Here is a 21,279-nt window from a genome sequence, read left to right as displayed (position 1 = left end):
ATTTGAATCTTTTCAATGCCTCCCCTTCCAAAAAGTTCTGCACTTCTCTGCGAAACTGACATGGATTTTTGTGTGGTGAATAGTTAGCACAACTGTTAAGTTGAGACAAAGAATTATTGAATCGGGCTACTCTATTAAAGTAATTATCTTCAGAACGTTTCCGAAATGTTTTTCTCGCTTCAATAAAAACTTTTAAATTGATCTGGTCTTTGGACAACCAAAAGTTATTGACCAGTGGTCTGACGCATTCATAGAAGTTAAGCCCACTAAAATCTTGTTAAGCAGAATTGGGTCGTTAAGAACTAGGAAATAACTGACTGGCAAAAGTCGATTTCGAATTAGGCTCTCAACGTATTATTTGTCACCCAGAACAGAACGGCAAGTTATCCATTTTAAACCTGATCTCTGCAGTCTTTCCAAGCGTTGAAGATACTGTGGTCCTGGGTTTCAGACATTTGACGCATAAAGACCGCAGAGAATATATATGTTTTCACCAACGTGCATTTGACAGTTTCTTTTGTGGTGCGGGGTATAACTCTTCTTAAATGATTCAGTTTTTAAAAACCTTTCTTTACCGCCATTTCGAGGTGACAATTCCAAGTCATGCTGACCGTAAAAATTAATCCAAGATCTTTAATTTGTTTTTCGTTTTTGAGGGCAATTCTCTTTGCAAATAACTCTGTAGACGAATTATATGTATTTTTGTATGAGAACTCGCTGAATTTGTCAAAATTGAAATTTAGTTTATTTGAGCCAGACCATTCGATAGCTCTATTTATATCAAACTGAAGTTCTTCACGTTCTGAAATCTGTCCTATTTTTTTCGTATCATCGGCATAAAGGAATGTTTTATTATTAAGTTGATCAGGTAGGTCATTTATGTACACGGAGAACAAAAACACAGCAAATAATGATCCCTGGGGACCCCCGCTTGAGATTTTTGAGAAAGTCAAGTAACTGTCTGCAATTTTTACTTTCTGCTGTCGATCAACCAGATATGAAGCAAAAAATTTCAAAAACTTTTCATCAAACCCAAAAACGAGCAAGCTTTTGAAGCACAATATTAAAATTAATCGTATCAAAAGCTTTAGCAATGTCCAAGTAAACTGTTATCGGGGATGAAATTTCGTCTAAAGCTTGATATAAGTTATCACAATATAGTAACAATTGGGTTACTGTTGAATGTTTTTGCCGAAAACCATGCTGAGCAGTGCAAAGCTTCCTTTCGAATGTCTTCTTAATTTGTTTGTAAACTATTCTTTCAAAAACTATAGAAATTGCACAGAGCATTGCGATTGGTCTGCAGTTTTTAATTTCCGTTTTGCTACCATTTTTGTGATGAGGACGAACGTGTATGTTTTTACAGACTTTGGGAAATTGGCAAGCTTTAATAATACAGCTAAATATATACAAGATACTATTCATAACGTACGGCGCTGAGGCTTTAAGGAGTGATGGTGTTATTTGATCATAAGAGTTGGCACCAGATTTAATTTGTGATATTTCGTCTATCACATCTTTTGCGTTGAATGTGATATCGTCTAGAAAAATCTCTGGTTGAGCTGTTTCAGGCACAAAAGTGTCAGAATTATTTTCGATAAATAATGAAGAAAAATGCTCGTTGAAACGTTCCGCAATTTGCTGAGAACCCATTATATCCTGGCCTTTATATTTCATTTTCTCGGGGAAAGTTTGTTCTTGGTTTAGTCTTCGCAAAAATTTGTATGCATCGTTGTTTGTTGTAATACAGAAACCCTCGATAAAGTTTTGTTTGTCCTTAAGCAAGTAAAAATTTAACTCCACCTCTAAATTTCTAATTTCCTCTAATCTTTTGTTTGTTTTCCTTAGCGTCTTCAACTTGTTTTCTATGTGTACACTATGGGAAGACAAATAAGATGGTGCGTCAAGTCGGCGTTTTGTTATGAGAGGTATTGACTTTTCACAAGCATTATAGAAACTCTGATTAAAGCAATGTAGCTAGTCATTGGGACATCTGTTGGACATAGTGGGGATTTACAAAGATTTGTTTTGTGAGCAATAAGAGTACCACCGTGAAATCCAACTTTTCTATCTTTTCTGGACTGCACGAAATATTGCCGATTTAGGAAAATTTCTGAATTTCTCACTTCATCTGTAAGCCATGTTTCAGTTAAGCAAAGTATGTCAATATTATGTTCCCTTAGTAAAATATCGAGATTCACTCTGCGATCAATTGTTACAATTGACCGGCAATTCAGTAAACCTATCTTCAGTACTTGTGTTTCCTCTAGTCATGAACGTGAAGTTGTTTGATGACCTATCTTCTGACATGTTTCTTCTACTGATTGAGTTATGTCTACGAGCTGGTTTTCGACGAACAACGCTCCTGATCTAATTTTGATTTCGGATCTGTTAATGTTCAGTTTTTGAGCAATTTTGAAACGATAGTCAAGTAGCTTCTTTTCTTTCTCCCAATCATCTTTGGATAAGAAAGCTTTCGCAAAAATGTTTTGAGCCTTCAATTTTTGATTCGACATCAGGAGCAGTCGATAGTTCCAAGGATTAGTCAACTTAACTACAAGTGGACGTATTCTTTGTGCAGGTTCATCAAATTTCCCCAGCCGGAAAATATCTTCAACCATGATTTTGTCAATTCCACAAGACTGTGCAATCTCTTTACATTTTTCTTGTCGTAGCTGATCTGCTCTACAAAAGAAGTTGTTTCCGTACCATCTTTGGGTTTCTCAGCAACTCCAAAAAGAATCAAATTGTATAGGTTTTCACTTTTTTGAATTTAGATTTTGTCACTTGGTGAGGAGAGCTGTTTATCTGTTTCGGAAATTTTTGAATTCATTTTTGTGTGAACATTTCTTACGCAATCGCGAATTTCAGTTTTGAATGATTCTATTTCAGATTTCAAGTTGCTTTTCATATCCTCAATTTTTTGAGATAGTTCGTCTTGAATGTTTGACTGATCTTGGGGAATCACGACTTGATTTCGACAATGTATACATGCCCAAAAACATCCATTAATGTTCCCCAGTGTCCTAAAATTTTCCTCTGACAGGTCTGTGCAGTTAATATGGAACCATTTGAGAAACTTGAAGCATTGTATGCTAAATGCAGTACAATTGTTACTACTTATACCGCATGGAAAATCTTCAGAAGACGCTTGTTTTATTTTAGAGCCTTTTTTGTGAGGCATGTTTTTAAACTGCCCAGTGGCACCTCACGGAACCTGGTAACAGCTTAAAACTACTTCTTTAGGATGCCTCAATGCTACAAAACCTTTTGGGGGAACTGTTCTTCTTTTTAAAATCAATAAAACAACCAAATAAATGGAACGATCTAACCGGATATATTGAGTCCTTTTTCTAGCTTCAAAGTGTTTTTCCACCCCAAAATAACATTCAGGACGCAATAAAATAACGGTTTTTCGTTCTGAAGTTTTTGATAATTCTTTGAAATATCAGATCTTTTGTCAACGCTTTTCTTTAGTAAGGCAAAGCTAGCGCACGTGCAATTCTCTCACTTTCGGGTTTTTTTTTGATGAGCTCCAACAGCGCCATCTGAAATCACTTAGTGAATACCCCCACCTAAAGCGTGCTTTATTCAACGTACCCTCCGCCGGTCGCAACAAGCTACAAAAAAAATTGAGCCTTCCCATTAGTAGTGAAAATGCCGGCTTTGTAACGGGCGGAGGACATTGTCCCCCCCCCCCCCCCGTTACAATACCGGCATGGCCTTTTTTAGGTGCCCTTGTCGAAAACTTGTAAAATTTTTTGAAAATTTTATTTCTCATGGTTGGCAAAGACTTGTAATTTTTTTGTGAATTTGGTGTTGTGAGAGTGGTGGAACTTGTAAAATTTTTGGAAAAAAGTTGGTGAAGCGAATGAGTGAAACTTGTAAAGTTTTCGTTTTTTTTTGAAGTTCTGAATCCCTTTTCTAGTCTAATGAGACTAATGAAGGACTGAAAAGCGAAAGTTACTAACCTGATGGAATACTGAGGCAAGGGAAGAAAAGATAGTTTAAATTTGATATGTTTTTGTTCTAATGTAAGAAATTAAATAATTTTGCGAGTCTGAGACCGCACAAGTGGTATTAATTTAATGGGTTTTATTGCCCATATGTTTGAATTAACAAGCAAGTGCGAAGTAATGAAATTGGATGTTTGTTGAATTTCAAGCCTGGAGAGAAGTTTCAAGCAGCGTTTCGAACTGAAAGTAGCGCATGAGAATGAATGGGGGACAATATATCGTGAAAATTGGCTGAAAAATTGAAGAAATTGTGGTCTAAAAATTGTCTGAAAATCGACTAAAAAAGTGATTTTTTGGCTTCATTTTTGTGTCGTGAAAGGCTTGATATGGGGGCCAATTGAAATTGATAAAATTAAGGGCTGAAAATACTTTGAATGGAACGCTTAAGGTGTATTTTTGAAGTCATTTTACGACAAAAAAAAAATTTTCGCCACTAATAAGCATTTTTATACATTTTAAAAAATGTAGAAATATGGTAGGAGAAATACTGTTAAGGAGCGAGGTTTTTATTAAATATTATTCAGTGATAACTTGTTTGTATTTTTGATGAAAAAAGGCCAAAAATGTGCAAAAATTGGTAGTTTTTTAGGTAAGAATGCAGAACAAAATAATCTATGCTAGTTATAATGGAGTGGGCAACAAAGTTTCATAAGTTGAGAGTTTGCTCGAACGATTAATAATGAGCAATTGGGTATTTTTTGCAGGTTACTTTTTGTTAATTTTTTCTCATTTTTTGGCGTTTTTTGACAAAAAATCGAAAAAATTGACGTTTCTCGGGCGAAGAATGTTGAATAAAGTGTTTTTCTTAGTTGAAACGCAACTTACGATGAATTTTTTTAATTTAATAGCTTGGCGAAACAAATAATAGTGAATAATAGTGGTTAACTGGGTGCTGAATATATGTTTTTTTTGTTACTTTTAATGTTTTTAGTTAAAACTATAACTATTTTGCGAACCAAATGTTATAAAAGAACTTTCGGCTAAAATAGCTGACGTCCAATTGTACAGTATTCAGTGTACAAGGTCAATTTATTTATTTCTACTGAAATTGTGGATTTAAAAAATGTGAGAGATTAAGAACAAAAAAATCATGGTTGACACTTTTGCCGGCGAGTAACCCATTTATGTTTCTATGAAAAATTCTTCGAAGTGTTCATGTGTAACTTCACTACATGGTAGACAAAATTCGGCTTTGGCAACCATAAATCTAGGTTGAGTTTGGTTGAGTTTTTTTTAGCATATCTGTGCAATCGACCCTGTAAAGCCAAAGTGAGGAAAAGTGCTCTTAAATAGTTTTTATTGGTATTGCATTTTGTTTACGATTCAATTCAAAGCAAGCCGCATTTCTTAAATTCCTCTTACAGCATGTTGATACCATTTAGAGTGTATTTCTTGTCCACAACGGGAAAAGGTTGTGACTGAAAATTTTTCGTTTCAAGATATTAGTGACTCTTACCACAAATAATATGAAGTGCTTTTTTGTTAGAGTTTGATACTTGAAATGAGCTGAATGATCTGAGAATTCAATTATAAAATAGTCAAATTTTATAAAGTCAGCTTCACAAAAGAATGTCACGCATACAACAAACGATATCAGCAAATGAATAAGATTGATTTAGTTTTCAAAATTGAGATCGATTCTTCGTTTATTTGGTTCAAAACACTTGCTCACTGGTCGAATTGCAAGGCTTCCACTGCTCGAAACATCATCTGGTTTGTTTTCAAGTTTGTTTTCAGGTTTGTTTTCAGGTGTACAGGCAATTGTATCATGAACCATGGCAGGTGTTTGTGGTTCGCTAAAAGTTTCTGGGCTCTCAATATCTGGTTTCATTTTCCAAATCCTTTCAACCAGTTCGCGATCTCTCCAGTAGCCTTCTTGATTTTCATACAGCGGAATTTCTCTCACGTCATAATCGTAAAAAAATTTTTATACTCAATCGTCCATGTGTCTGGGTCAAATACCAATTCTCTGACATAAGGCGTTAGAAAATCCAGCAAGTTTTGAGCTCTTTTCATAAGGCCTTTCTCAAATGAAAATGACTGAATAAAGTCAAAAATCACAATAGGCACAGGCATGTGATTTACTGTAACCCACTCATCTAACTGATAATCCTGCTGTACAATGATAACAGTGTGCTTTCTGAAAGTTTCATAAGCAATTGTTCGGCTGTCAAGAGTCGATTCCGCCTTTAGAATGATGGCTAGAGGAGACATTAGAATTAATTTCTTTGGTTATGGTAGAACTTTAGTAATTGAATTAAACAAAAGGAATCTGTTGTCAAAATCCAAGAACAGTTCTGCTAAATAGAATTTGGAATTCAGCAAATGAAAATTGAAGCAAAAATTAGGAAATTAAGAGTTGAGGTGTTATTTTAAACTAAGGCGTGTTCAATCAATTCCTTCCGTTTTTGCTGTAAAAGGTTACTGAAGTAGCTTTTACACACAAGTTCAATACAATAGAATCCTTGTATTTTAGTTAAACCTCAGTATACTATTCTTTTTAAGGTTTCTAATCTTTCCGTGTTAGCTATGTTGCATGTATACACCCAATTTTATCACTTTCTTATCTAGAGCAATTAATGAGTGCAGTATGTTGTTCAAATACCAAACAGCGTTGATATGAGGAATGCTATTTAGATCAAAAGATATAAAAAGGATTTAGGGTTTTTTAATGTCTGGGTTTTAACATGTGTTCTCGCAATAGTATTTTTTTACGCTGGCGGGTTTATTAAGCTTTGGAAAAAATTTTGAACTCACTGCTTTTACGCTACCTTTGTGCCTGCATATAACTCGAACGTATTTAATGCTTTCCTATCAATGGTAATCAACAGTATAACGTATTGTAAAATTTTGTGTATACCTTTTGTGTGTGTGTGTGTTTGTGTGGTTACTAGTGTATTTTAAAAGCGATCTATGAGAAAACCTACAAACTAAGACCATCATATGCTAGGAACATTCTTTTAATGCTTCCTTATATTTAAACGGTTTCAAAAGAGTTTTATTTTGTATGATCAAGGTTAAGTATGTGCTTAATAAACCAAATCCCATTTTGTGTGTTGTTAATAAGTTTTTTTCCCGACGCAATGACCAATAACCCATTTTCCTTATATTTCCAATCATTTTATTACACAGCCAGGCTAGTGAAAAGAAGGTATGCGTCTTGAAAAACCAATAGTATGCAGAAACTCTTTGAACAAAATCCGCGAAAATTATTTATGGTTTTCATCATTATACCCAAACAGCATTTTAAGGTTAAATTATTTTCTGGCTACAAGTGAATATTTTAGTGAAATTGAAGGGTTTGATTTTGATATAACGCTAAAATTGAGGCCCTATGGTGGTATTATAGGCATAGATAATTCTTCAGTAGATAAATACCTGAAAATCTCCAAAGTTTTACGTTTGCACGCTATTTTACACGACGCAGGTGGTTTGATTTACGAAATATATAACCAGGGACCTAGTTACTATTATATGCTTCCGTGGAAAAGCAGCAACTGTTTTAGCGGTCATTTTTCGGGAATATTGTTTTGCTTATATATAAAGGTTTTTCATCCGTCAATTTTTTTTTCATTGGAGTGCTGAGCATCAAAAATTTGTTAAACTTTGAAGGGTTTAGTCACAGAAAAGAAAAATTTATTGTTAAAGAACCTGGTGTGTGCACATTTCCACAGAGGACTATCTTGACTGCGTCTCATTTTTACCTCCAACAAGTCATAGTGAGTTAACAACTCAACAAAAGCAATCTTTCAGTTGGTTGACTAGCAATTTGCACGGCATTGAGTGGGACACAGGAAACTATCCCTACATTTATCTTACACAAATAATTTAAAGCGTGCGCTTGAGCAATCTGGGTGCAATATTCTACGCTAAGGCAGAGGAAAAAGTAAAAAGTGCTCTATTATTGATTTCAATTCACTCACGTGTCCTTCGACATCTGTGAACTATTTTACACAAAACTGTCAAAATCATTCAAAGGGCAAAAACACTTTCAACAAACATTGTGCGAAAGAAAAAGCCATATTCTATTTCAACTGGTTAACAAATGAGAGAGGAATTGACGAAAGTGGAAGCACCATTGTCACCGAGTTCACCAATTTGCGCCTTGATTATGGGGGACGAGAATCGGAGTCTTTCAATTTCCAAAGACGAAACCATAAAAACCGGAAACCGATTTTTACAGAGAGAAGTTAAATTGTTGCTGACTGAGGACGAAATTTTAGTATATTATACTGAGGCTTTTCTTCAGTGGAGGAAGCAAATTTTCGAAAACTCAACCCAGAGTCTATCCTCCGAAGCACCCGGTTGGTGAAGAAATTGACAAGAACTATCCTTCACTTCCAAAAGAGATTCAACACTTGGTGAAGGAAGAAAGAGTTCACAAAGTTGTTCATTATGTCAAAACTGAGAGACTCTCTGAGTGCGTTTTGGTTCATAAGAAAGACTTCCTAACTGAATTCAATTGCTATGAACTGTTTTATGTAGAGTGACTTTTTTCTCAATACGATTAAAAAAAAATTTATTTTGTCTCAAGATGTAGGGAGTAACCGTTGATCAAGTTGACGCTGTTGTAGAAGAAAATTATTTTGAAAAAGAAAGTAGCAGCAAATCGTCATTGAAATTTTGCAATTAAACAACGTTGCCACGGTCAGAAGTTGTATTTTTTGTGCAATTGTATGTTATTTTACTGCTGATATCACCTTGTATTGTTAAATAACCGTTTTAAAACCAAATTGTGGAGAAACTTCAGTTTGGATATCAATATTGTCCAGTTTAGTTGGTTTCATTTCACCAAATCCAAGACTATGAATAAGATTATATCTACGCAAGATAGGGTGTTCAGGTTGTGGCAAAACAGATTTAATTTTCAAAATGCTGAGTGGAAACACATTTCACCCAAAATTTAACAAAACTATGTTTTTATACAGAGAAATGCAACAGATACACATCAAAATGGAGAAAACACTTGGTGTTACGTTTAAAAATTACGCCAATTTAGAATTTTCGAATAGCCTTGCAAATTGTCTTCTGATAATAGACGACTCGTGCCAAGAAATTTACAATGACAAAGAATTTGTTAAATTAGCCACTGCAGGGCGTCACAAAAATATTAATGTTACTTTTATAAAGCACAACGTTTATCAACAGAGCAAGTGGTTTCGTACAATAGACTTGAACACAACACACATCATTTTGATCAAATCATCTCGCGACATTCATTAAGTAGAATTTTAAGGCAAACATTTGAACCTTGTTAAATTTTCAAAACACTGCTATCAATTGGCAACCAAAGAACCGTTTGGGCATTTGCTTATTGATCTTGATCCAAAAACTTCTGATTTTTTACAATACTGTTCAAATTTTACTGAGCCAGGTCCTACAGTTTTCTATCTTCCATCTGATAAAGTAAAAACAACTCCTCTAAACAATAAAAGAGAAAAAATTATCTATACTGAAGCAAGTTGTGGATTTGCAGCCAAAACAGTTAAGGAAATATTTGCGTAGTTGTGATAGTGATGTTAAACTGGTTTTGTGTGAACGTCTTCACAATGTTTTACTGGGCCAAGTTAGAATGAAAGTAAGAGACTTAGAAAATTACAGACACATATTTGAAGGCGTTTCCAAGAAAAAATCATCAACGGAAAACGACGAGCACTTTACTCACAAAAACCGGTTTCCAACTGATTCTAATCATTATTAAGTTTTGTTTCATCCATTTGAGTTAAGCAATGTCAACTGCTCAAGAGTTTGTTTTGATTCCCAAGAATCAGTTTATGAAGGAGGAACCTTATTCCTCACAAATTCTAAATAATCCCAGAGTTCGGCATACAGGTGCTCAGTTTTCTTTTTTGAACCGTATGCGACCAAATGAAAACACTGACAAAGAGAACCAAGAAATTTTGGATACAAGGGATACAACTGATCCTACCGAGTTGTCAAAAATAAATGTGGACAAAATTCTTCAAAATCTCAACATGCTAGCGCCAGTAAAATTTATTAGGCCGGAGAAAAAAGTTAATCTCATTAAAGAGTCAAAAAACGTTGCTATGGGCGAAAATGAAAATTGCGTTGTTGACGAAACAGTGACACGAAAAAATGTCCCTATTTTTCTCTATGATTTGCAGCAACCAACTAAATAACTAAGTAATCCAGATTTTCCAAATTTCTAGATGCTTTAAACATAAAAGAAGACTTGGTGATCAACAGTAATGCTAAAACTGCGATCCCGAAAAAAAACTCGGAGTTACCAAACAAAAAAGAAAAAATAAAACTTTTGCGCCAAAAAGAATCAAGCACAAATAAACCAGTCATTTACTTACAGAGGAGTCTGCAGACGTTGGAAGAGGTTTTTAAACCTCAAAGGAAGACAGAACTCAGCAAGAGGCGAAAAACTGGGAATCTTTTGACGAATGAGAAAAAAACTGCTGGAGTTTAAGTATACGAAAAGTCCCGCAGCATACGGAAGCGTAAAAAATCTACAAAAAAGCACAAATGTGAAACTAAGTAAAATGAAATTGTTTCTGGAGGGCAAAAAGCCCACACAAAGCATAAGAGAAATAGAAAAAGATTTCCGACACTGAAAGTTATTGCTTACGACATAAGCGAGAGTTGGTCGCTAGACTTGGCTTATATGGATAAATTAGCAAAAGAGAACAAGGATTTGTTGGTTGCGGTGGACTTTCTCTCACGTTATCTGCGAGTCGAACCCCTAAAATCAAAGTACGCCACAACAACAGAGGCGTTTAAGAAAATGATATAGAACAAGCGACCTAAAAAAGTGTGGGTCGATGCTGGTACCGAATTTAAGGGCTCCTTCAGCACTCTTTGTCAGAAAAATGAAATTGAACTTTATAAATCTTTTAGCGAGAAAAAATCAGCATTTGCGGAAAGAAATATACGATCGCTCAAGAATTTGTTATACAAGTAATTAGAGGAAAAGTGAACATATTCATATATTAATCAATTGCAGAGCTTTGTACAAACCATTAACTCCATGAAATTGGCGCCCAATAAAATGACAAAGAGAGACGTTCCTAATTTGATATCATTAATTTTTAATAAGTCAGCAAAACTAGTTCGTCGACTAAAATTTTACTTTGGGGACGTTGTGCAAATATTAATAGCGGATTTTCCTTTTAGAAAAGGATATAAGCAAACATTTACCAACGAAGTTTTTGCGAAATTTACGATATACCTACAACAAATCCCCCCACTTATAGTCTCATTGGAGCATTCCCAAGAGCCAGTCAAAGAAAAATTTTGTCAATTAGAGGTGGTCAAAGTTAGAGACAATAGTAGTGAAATAACAAAACATGAATGAATTCACGGTTCACTTAGTTTCATCAGCCTCTATGAATATTTTTCCTCGAAACACCGTGCCGTTATTCAAAAATTATTTTAATGAGGAAATTAATTTGGAGGTGGATTGGCGAGTTGCACTAATTGAAACTATTTTCCAGGCAAAAAGAACAAAAGTGAACAAAAGTGATTTAAAGATATTTTCTACTGAAGGCCTCAAGTTTTATTAGAAAAATAGTCCATTTGATGCTGTCTCCAGACCATACGGAGAAGAACGAGCTATCATTGGAATTGTTTCCTATGAAAACCGCGACTATCTTTTGAGATCCTTGAAAACAGCTACCGGATTGCATCACTTTGACTATCAATTTTACAACATCAATGGGGTTTTGTTCCTTTTTTTAAGAAAAAACGAAGGAATTACTTTTCCTGATAACGAAATTCCGAGTATACTAGGTTTCAACGGTATTCATGTTGGGTCTGGTTATCATATTGGATACAAGATGTTGGAAACTTTTGAAAATCTGACTACGGCAGATGACGAAGAAGAAACTTTTGCTGGTGATTATCACTTTGATTTGTCTGCAGGGAAGCAACCTATTTTTATTTACGTTAACATAATTGAGTATCAATACGTAGGTGATACTAAAGGTCCTCTTATTCGAGTCATTGATTCAAAACAAATAGCGACTAGGAAATAGAGCCTACACACAGAATTGTTTTCAGGAATTTGGAATACAAAGAATTATTATCAAGAAATTTTTAGTCATTTGAAATTCAATTGCGGACAGAAACTGGACAATTAGTTCCATTCACTGGAACAGGAAAAGTTATTTTGACTTTAAATTTTGAAAATTCGACTAAATGGAAGCCTACTATCAACAGCAATCGGTTTTGGGCCTTTAGCAGCAGGTATTGGCAGAGCCGCATTACCGATTGCAAGAAAGTTTCTTTGGACTGTAGCCAAATCAAATTGGACGTGAATTAATTGGTCAAGCAGCTCCTGAGTTGGTAGATGTAGTTAAAAAAAGTCTCCAAAACAAGCAAAAAGTGTAGGAAAACAAGTTGGCGGATCAGAAACAGGAATAATGCGAAGGAAAAAGTTGAAAACCAACAGTGAAAAGCCAAAAAAATCATTCGTAAGGAAAAGCCTTTGACGAGAAATCGGTCAAATTTCTTTTCTAATGTTTAAAATGATTACTAATTTACTGCCCGCAGAAGCAGCACACACCACACTTGATTTGTTTGAAAAGCAACCTCTGCTTATTACTTTTGACGATGCTTTTACTCAAAAAGTTGGACCATCATAATCCCCGGACGGTCCAATGCTTGAGTTTGAAGTTTTGGGTAATAGGAACAATTTCACAGATTTACAGAAACTTCTCCTTGAAATTAATTGCAAAATCTTCCGGAACAATGACGGCGATTTAAGGACAGGAACTGACGCTGCAAATACAGACGCGCCATACTTAAGCAACAACTCATTACATTCGTTATTTTCAGAATGCACTGTATCTGCTAACGGTGTTAAAATTTTCAACACAAATGGAAACTATGCGCACAAAACATTCATTGAAGCGGAATTTTCTTCAGGAAAAACTGCAAAAAACACATGGCTTATTTGTCAGGGATATTATTACGAGGACGAGCCAGCTAAATTTGATGGTACCGATGGTCGCGCAGACGACGCAGCGGCCAGAAAAGCTCTTGTTGCTAATTCCCAGGAAAACTATTTTACTGGAAAGCCGGCGAGTGATATTTTAACTTGTGATAAACACCTACTGCGAATTTTAATTAGAAGGTCTACAAATGATTTTGCTGTAATTTCAGAGTCGAACAAACATTACAAAGTTAAAAAAATTGAGGCTAATCTCTACGTTAAAAAAATGATTATAGCGGATCACGTTTTGACGGCAATTGAGAAAACTCTACTAAATACACCTGCCATGTATCGCTATACAGAAGTATTGCCACGCTTTTTTTTAGATACAACTGGAATAAGAAGTTGAAGCCATGAGGATATTTCTCGAAAAAACCTGTGCAACGTACGATAATTACAATGGCAACAAATCGAGCATACCTCGGAACTAATCGCTCTAATCCTTTTCACTACCAGAAAGTCAATTTGAGCCAAATTGTTGTTTATAGAAATGGTCAACCTATTGTTGGAACTCCGGTCTCAACAACTTTTAACCACCACATTTAATTCAATACTCTGGAAGCCCTGGATTTTCTTGGCAAAGGTGGGCATGGCATAACTCTGGACAATTATCCCAATCATTTTATTCTAGCTTTTGATTTAACTTCAACACAAGTGGCTTCTCATAATTTGATTCATCCAGAATTTACAAATTGCTCAATTTTTGTTCAATTTACATTTGACGGAGCATTAGCGGCCAACGTAGAATTTTTTTTTCTGGGTGAAAGAAGCTCAACGTCTTATGTTAATTTGGAACGAAAGGTGACTAAAAACTCAATTATCACCTACCCCATAGATGGATAGTGATGAAGTACGCTATTTGTTGGGAAAATGTTTTCACTTGAAATATTATTTTTATGGAGCTTTTGCATCGGACAATTTCCCGAAGCTAACAAGAGAAGGTTTTATTATAATTAATGCTTCACCAGCGCAATATGAAAGAAGTCATTGGATGGTTATTTTGTTTCATGAAAACAAAGAATATTTGGCTGACCCGCTTGGAATCCCGATACAAAATTACCAATTTTTGTATTCCAGTTTGATACAGTTTTACAATGAAGTAACTCAAGTACTCAAACTTAAGCCAGTTCAAAATCAAAACTCAAAACTCTGTGGAATTCTTAACATTTATATTGCGCATGTGATGTTTGGTTACGAATGTCCTTTATTGTTGAATATGAACGATATTGATTTGCTATGCTTTGCTAATCTTATGCTCTAACATTTTTAATTAAATTTTTTTGCTCAAGTCTTTCTTCAAAAACAACAAAGAGGACAATTATTAATTACAAGATTTCGATTTCAAATTAAAATTTATCAAAATCAAACCATTGTCAACATGCAAACAACCATAGCCACTATTTAATATGTCAAGTATTTTGGAAAGCTCACCGTACAAACCACCATTATAATTGCTATAGAATCTATCAATCGTACAAGTAGGCAAAAAATCAGTTCGAGTTTGAACACTATGGGTAAAAACACAATCAACGTTAGGTAGTTTTCTCTTAGAGTTTGCAAAATCTTCCGGAACAATGACGGCGATTTAAGGACAGGAACTGACGCTGCAAATACAGACGCGCCATACTTAAGCAACAACTCATTACATTCGTTATTTTCAGAATGCACTGTATCTGCTAACGGTGTTAAAATTTTCAACACAAATGGAAACTATGCGCACAAAACATTCATTGAAGCGGAATTTTCTTCAGGAAAAACTGCAAAAAACACATGGCTTATTTGTCAGGGATATTATTACGAGGATGAGCCAGCTAAATTTGATGGTACCGATGGTCGCGCAGACGACGCAGCGGCCAGAAAAGCTCTTGTTGCTAATTCCCAGGAAATCAGTTCGAGTTTGAACACTATGGGTAAAAACACAATCAACGTTAGGTAGTTTTCTCTTAGAGTTTGCAAAGTTCAATTGGTGTTGCTCGTTGTAGTTCACCTCAATTCGTCAATTCTGTTCTTTGTTTCTCCACGAGAAATTGTATTTGTTATTTTAGTTTTATTAAGTAGTTTGACACAAGTGAAGAGACAAGATATAATGAATGGTTTGGATGATGTAGACTTGAAAGAATCGGGAATTTGGTCATTGGAGGCAATAACATGATAACGAAATCCAGGTATTTTACAAAAATCTCATTCAAATGCAAGCTGTAGGCAAAGTTCTTTGTTACTGTAAGGTCAAATATAGGCTCACTTTGACATATAAAGTAACGATATTGTTAGGCAAACTGACAAAAATATTCTGATGTGCGCTCAACCATTGCCTCCACCTTTTTGGTAATTAATATTCTTTGTCACTTTCACTTGCTTTATTTGTAATTTTTTGTCGTGCATTTTTTGCTCTTCCACCGTCGTATTGAGGTCTTTCTTCGAGATCACTTTCACGATCAGATTATTGCCTTCGCTTACTTTTTTTGTAGTTTCTCGATAGATCTTGAATCATTTTTATTTTCTGGCCAAGAGGATCGAATTCAGCAACTGAGAGAGTTTTTTTTTGGTTAAAACGAAATTCCTCTCAATCTTTTTTGAAGAGTCGTAGAGTAATATATGTTCCCGTTGTTTTGTTTGTTTTCACGGAAGCAACAACAATTCTTTTGCTGTAGCACAAATATTCGTGGTAAAAGTCACTATTATCTTGAAAGGAAAATTTTTCAGTCATAACTTTGTTTCCGTTGTGGACAAGAAATGCATTCTAAATTGTATCAACACGTTTTAAGAGGAATTTAAGAAATGCGGCTTGCTTTGAATTGAATCGTAAAGAAAATGCAAGACCAATAAAACTATATAAGAGCACTTTTCCTCACTTTGGCTTTAAATGGTCGATTGCACAGATGTGTTAAATTACATCTCAAACTCAAACTCAGCCTAGTTGTATGGCTGCCACACCAAAATTTTGTCTATCATCTAGTGAACTTATACATGAACACTTCAAAGAAGTTTTCATAGAAACATAAATGGGTTACTCGCCGGCAAAAGTGTCAAAATCTTGCCTTACTTGTTCTGAACCTCTCACATTTTTTTAATCCACAATTTCAGTAGAAATAATTAAAATGAGCTTCTACACTGAATACTGTACAATTGGAATTCAGCTATTTTAGCCGACTGTTCTTTTATAACATTTGGTTTGCAAAATATTGATAGTTCGCAAAACATTAAAAGTAACGAAAAAACATATATTCAGCACCCAGTTAACCACTATTATTTGTTTCGCCAAGCTGTTAAATAAAAAAAGTTTGTCGTAAGTTGCGTTTCAACTAAGAAACAACACTTTACTCTACATTTTTTGACCAAGAAACATCAATTTCTTCACTTTTTTGTCAAAAAATGAGAAAAAATTAACAAAAAGTAACATGCAAACAACACCCAATTACTCATTATTAAATGTTCGAGCAAACTTTTACTTTATGAAACTTTGTTGCCCACTCCAATATAACTAGCATAGAACATTTTATTCTATCTTCTTACCTCAAAAACTACCAATTTTGCACATTTTTGGCCTTTTTTCATCAAAAAATTCAAAAAATGTAGGTACAAGTTATCACTGAATAGTATTTAATAAAAACCCCGTTCCTTAACAGTTTTTCTCCTACCATATTTTTTCATTTTTTAAAATGTATAAAAATGCTTATTAGTGGCGAAAAAATTTTTTAATTTTTAATTTTTAACCACTAAAAAACAGCAATTTTTGCACTTTTTTTCATTTTATTGTCTGTTTTTGTCGTAAAATGACTTCAAAAATACATCTTAAGCGTTCCATTCAAAGTATTTTCAACCCTTAATTTTATCAAAATTCGATTGGCCCCCATATCAAGCTTTTCCCGACTAAATAATGAAGCCAAAAAATCACTTTTTTAGCCGATTTTCAGACAAATTTTAAACCCCAATTGCTTCAATTTTTCAGCCAATTTTCACGACATTTTCACGACAATGCCCCCCCCCCCAATTTTCACGATATTTTCACGACAATATTCACGATATTTTCACGACAATATTTTAGCCATTTTTCACGACAATGCCCCCCCCCGTTACAAAGCCGGCATTTTCACTACTACTCCTCCCTCTCCAGTAGTTCAAGCGCAATTCGTCTGTCTTTGGTCGGTTATGTTTTTTACTCAAAATTCCACGGGAGAGGAGGTATTGTTTTGTCAGTGTTCAAGCCAAAACTTAATTCTCCAATTTTTTTCATGTGAAACCATTTTTAGAACCGAGATCGTTTGGCTCTTTCGCTTCACTGACCTGAAGCTTAGTTGGGCTGGGTTGAACCTATAGGCATCCAAATACCGTATCTGTTCCAAAAACGAGGATCTATTCTTTCAGAGTTGGTATGGGAAAACTTAAAACTAAAAGAACAGCTGTTTTTAGATTTATTTTAAACGCCTAAAAATTTGTCCACTTTGGAAACTTTTTCGACCCTCTTTTTAATAGCGATTGTTAACTTGATTATTTATATGGCAAAGCCAGTGAGAAATTTAAATTGATATCTCAAAGCAAAAAAAGTAATTTTCAAAAAAAAACTGCTAATTAACTTTCATTTTCTTTGTTTTTAAGCCAGTTTTAGCTTTTTCGACCATCTGAGGAATCAAAATTTATATATCATAGCTGGGTTTGTCTCAAGTTCACGTTTGAAAATAATGTTGTTTTAAAGAAACTGTGTTTCGGTAAAAGTTTGACTTAAAATGCTCTCATTCAGATTTCCATCTGCTTAACTCATTCGGCAGCACTTCAGTACAAAAATTCATATGAAAAGTGTCCTAGTTTTGATTTCATTTTCAGCCCAAGTCATTATTGTTTTCTTTAATAAGTTCGAGTGACAATGGAAATCCTTAGTGACTTCATCCCTAACGCATACCGGGTCGAGGCTGAATACCCGGGCCGAGGTGTCAACGCTAAAAAACGCAAAATTATGTAAGATTGGCGTTGAATGCGTTGAATTTATGTAAGATCTACGCTAAATTCAATGAAAAATATGTAAGATCTACGCTAATTTCAACGCAAAATATATAACATCTACGCTTAATCTTACATAAACTCAACGCATTCAACGCCAATTTTACATAATTTTGCGTTGAATTTTGGCGTAGATCTTACATATTTAGCGTTGAATTTTAGCGTAGATCTTACACATTTAGCGTTGAATTTAGCGTAGATCTTACATAAATTCAACGCATTCAACGCCAATCTTACAAATTTTGCGTTGAAATTTGGCGTAGATCTTACATATTTAGCGTTAAATTTTGGCGTAGATCTTACATATTTAGTGTTGAATTTAGCGTAGATCTTACATAAATTCAACGCATTCAACGCCAATCTTACATAATTTTCCGTTGAATTTTGACGTAGATCTTACATATTTAGCGTTGAAATTTAGCGTAGATCTTACGTATTTAGCGTTGAAATTAGCGTATATCTTACATAAATTCAACGCATTCAACGCCAATCTTACATAATTTTGCATTGAACTTTGACGTAGATGTTACATATTTAGCGTTGAATTTTAGCGTAGATCTTACATATTTAGCGTTGAATTTAGCGTAGATCTTACATAAATTCAACGCATTCAACGCCAATCTTACATATTTTGCGTTGCAGTTTGGCGTAGATATTACATATTTAGCGTTGAATTGTAGCGTACATCTTACATATTTAGCGTTGAATTTAGCGTAGATCTTACATAAATTCAACGCTTTCAAAACCAATCTTACATATTTTGCGTAGAGTTTTGGCATAGATCTTACAAATTTAAGGTTGAATTTTTTGAATTCCATTTCAGACCACTTTATGATTTCAAAAATTTTTCAAGTGTTTTTTCAAAAAGTCAATTTTTTCACTGTTTCGACCCCTATGCTTCACAGGTGAGAAAACCGATGTCAGCAAAAAACCACTTTTTAGTGCTCTTTTATAGTGCAAAATCCATTTGAGACCATTTTACAATTTCAAAACTTTTCCAAGTGTTTTTTTCGAAAAATCAATTTCACTGTTTCGACCCCTATGCTGCAAAGGTGAGAAATCTGAAGTCAGAGAAAAATCATTTTTTAATGCTCTTTTATAGTGCAAAATCCAATTGACACTATTTTACGGTTTCAAATTTTTCAAGTTTTTTTTTCAAAAAGTGTTTTTTAAACTGTTTCAACCCTATACTGCACAGGTGAGAAAAATCACTTTTTAGTGCTCTTTTTTAGTGCAAAATCCGTTTCAGACCATTTTACGATTTCAAAACTTTTTCAAGTTTTTTTTCGAAAATTTAATTTTTTCACTATTTCAAACCCTATACTCCAAAGGTGAGTAACAAGAAGTCAGAAAAAATCTTTTTTAGTGCTCTTTTATAGTGCAAAATCCAATTCAGACCATTTGAAGATTTCAAATTCTTCAAGTTTTTTCTCGAAAAATTAATTTTTTTACTTCTTCGACCCCTATACTGCACAATTGGGAAAAATGAAGTCAGCAAAAAATAACCATTTGCTCTCTTACGGTGCAAAAACCATTTCAGACCACTTTAGGAATTCAAATTTTTTCAAAACTTAAAAAACATTTTGAATTTTTCCCAGTACTTCTCACATGATATATGCGTTGAATACGTTGAAATTATGTAAGATCTCGGCTAAATTCAACAAAACATATGTAAAATCTAGGCTAAATTCAACGAAATATTTGCAAGTTCTACGCTAAATTCAATTCAAAATATGTAAGGTCTACGCTAAAATCAACGCAAAATATGTAAGATCTACGCTAAATTCAACGCAAAATATGTAAGATCTACGCTTTATAAGGATTTCAGCTCTTTAGGAAACCAAGGTACACTCTCGAACCAGGAGGTCAGTGGTTCGAGTCCTATACCCAGAGTTCTACGCGTTGATTTTTTGTAAGATCAACGCTAAATTCAATGCAAAAATATGTAAGATCTACGCTAAATTCAACGCGAAATATGTAACATCTACGCTAAATTCAACGCTAAATATGTAAGATCAACGGCAACTAGCCTTGACAAGTCGGAAAATTCACCGCCATTTTTTACATAATTTTGCGCTGAATGCGTTGAATTTTTGTCTTTAAATTCAACGCATTCAACGCAAAATTATGTAAGAAAATTGCGTTGAATTTTCCCACTTGTCAACGCTAGTTACAAATCTTACATAATTTTGGCCAAATTCCTCGGCCCGGGAGTTTACTTGTAAGAACTTGCAAGGTTTTGTAAGTTCTGACAAGGCGATACATCGCCTTGCAGTTTTTTTTCAAAAACTTGCAAGTTCTTACAAGTTAACCATTCGACTTACAAGTTCTTACAAGTTAACCATTCGGTTTACAAGGCATTTACAAGGTAACCATTCAACTTAAAAGTTACTCACAAGCTAACCGTTCGCACACACACACACAAACACAACACACACACACACACACCACGCACACACACGCGCGGGAACACACAAAAACACCACACACACACACACACACACCACGCGCACACACAATTACACGGACACAAAACACACACACACACACAAACCCATTAAAAAACGTTGGAACACATGAATGTAAATGGATGTTTGGAAAATATATAATCTGGATATGTGTGAATTGAAATAAAAAAAGGATATAAAAATGAAGGGCCTCTATTTTATTTTGAGAACAGGCTGACATTTGGATTTGAAAATTCAATCAAAGTCAATATTTTTGGAACATTTTTAAAAAAGCAATCAAGAAGAAGCTAATTGAAATCTACTGTTTTTTAATGGAATTGGCAAAGGATCTCTCTTGAATTGATAAAATTCAAAAAGTAACCATTTTGTCTATTTAGGTCGAATAGTTTATATATTATCCAAACAGAGCAACTAACTCCCACGCGTTTTCTACGGTAAATGACTGAATGTTAAATTGAAATAACCAATAAGAGTTGTGCTCGACCGGAAAGAACTTGCAAGAAACTTACAAGTTAGCCATTCATCTTGCAATTTCTTACAAATTAACCATTCGTCTTGCAAGTTCTTACAAGTTAACCATCTTTTGCAAGAAACTTGCTAGTTCATACAAGTTAACCACTCGGTCTCGACTCGGGATGCTTCAATCAATTTATATCAATCATTTTATAACCAAATAATTGAGCCCCCTCCCTATCGCTCGACTGCTATTTGCCCGTCTTGTGTTGAAATCTTTGTACTCAAAGTTTACAGGATAGGAGGTGTTGTTTTGTCTCTCAGTGTTAGGGAGTGTCGCTCAGTCAACCAGAAGTTATTGCTCCATTTTTTTTAAAAATAAGGCAGA

At 34.5% G+C, this 21,279-nt stretch overlaps 1 protein-coding gene across 3 annotated transcripts in view; it reads left to right on the top strand.

The window, feature by feature from the left end:
• LOC142336249 (sacsin-like) overlaps positions 1 to 21,279 on the top strand; it is a 66,686-nt gene that overhangs the window by 36,136 nt on the left and 9,271 nt on the right. The gene's annotated exons all lie outside the window — the stretch shown is intronic.

The sequence above is a fragment of the Convolutriloba macropyga genome, chromosome 3, assembly GCF_964194025.1.
Source record: "Convolutriloba macropyga chromosome 3, txConMacr16.3, whole genome shotgun sequence".
Classification (NCBI taxonomy): domain Eukaryota; kingdom Metazoa; phylum Xenacoelomorpha; order Acoela; family Convolutidae; genus Convolutriloba; species Convolutriloba macropyga.
The sequence above is the reverse complement of the archived record's forward strand: the minus strand, read 5'-3'. Positions and strand labels throughout refer to the sequence as shown.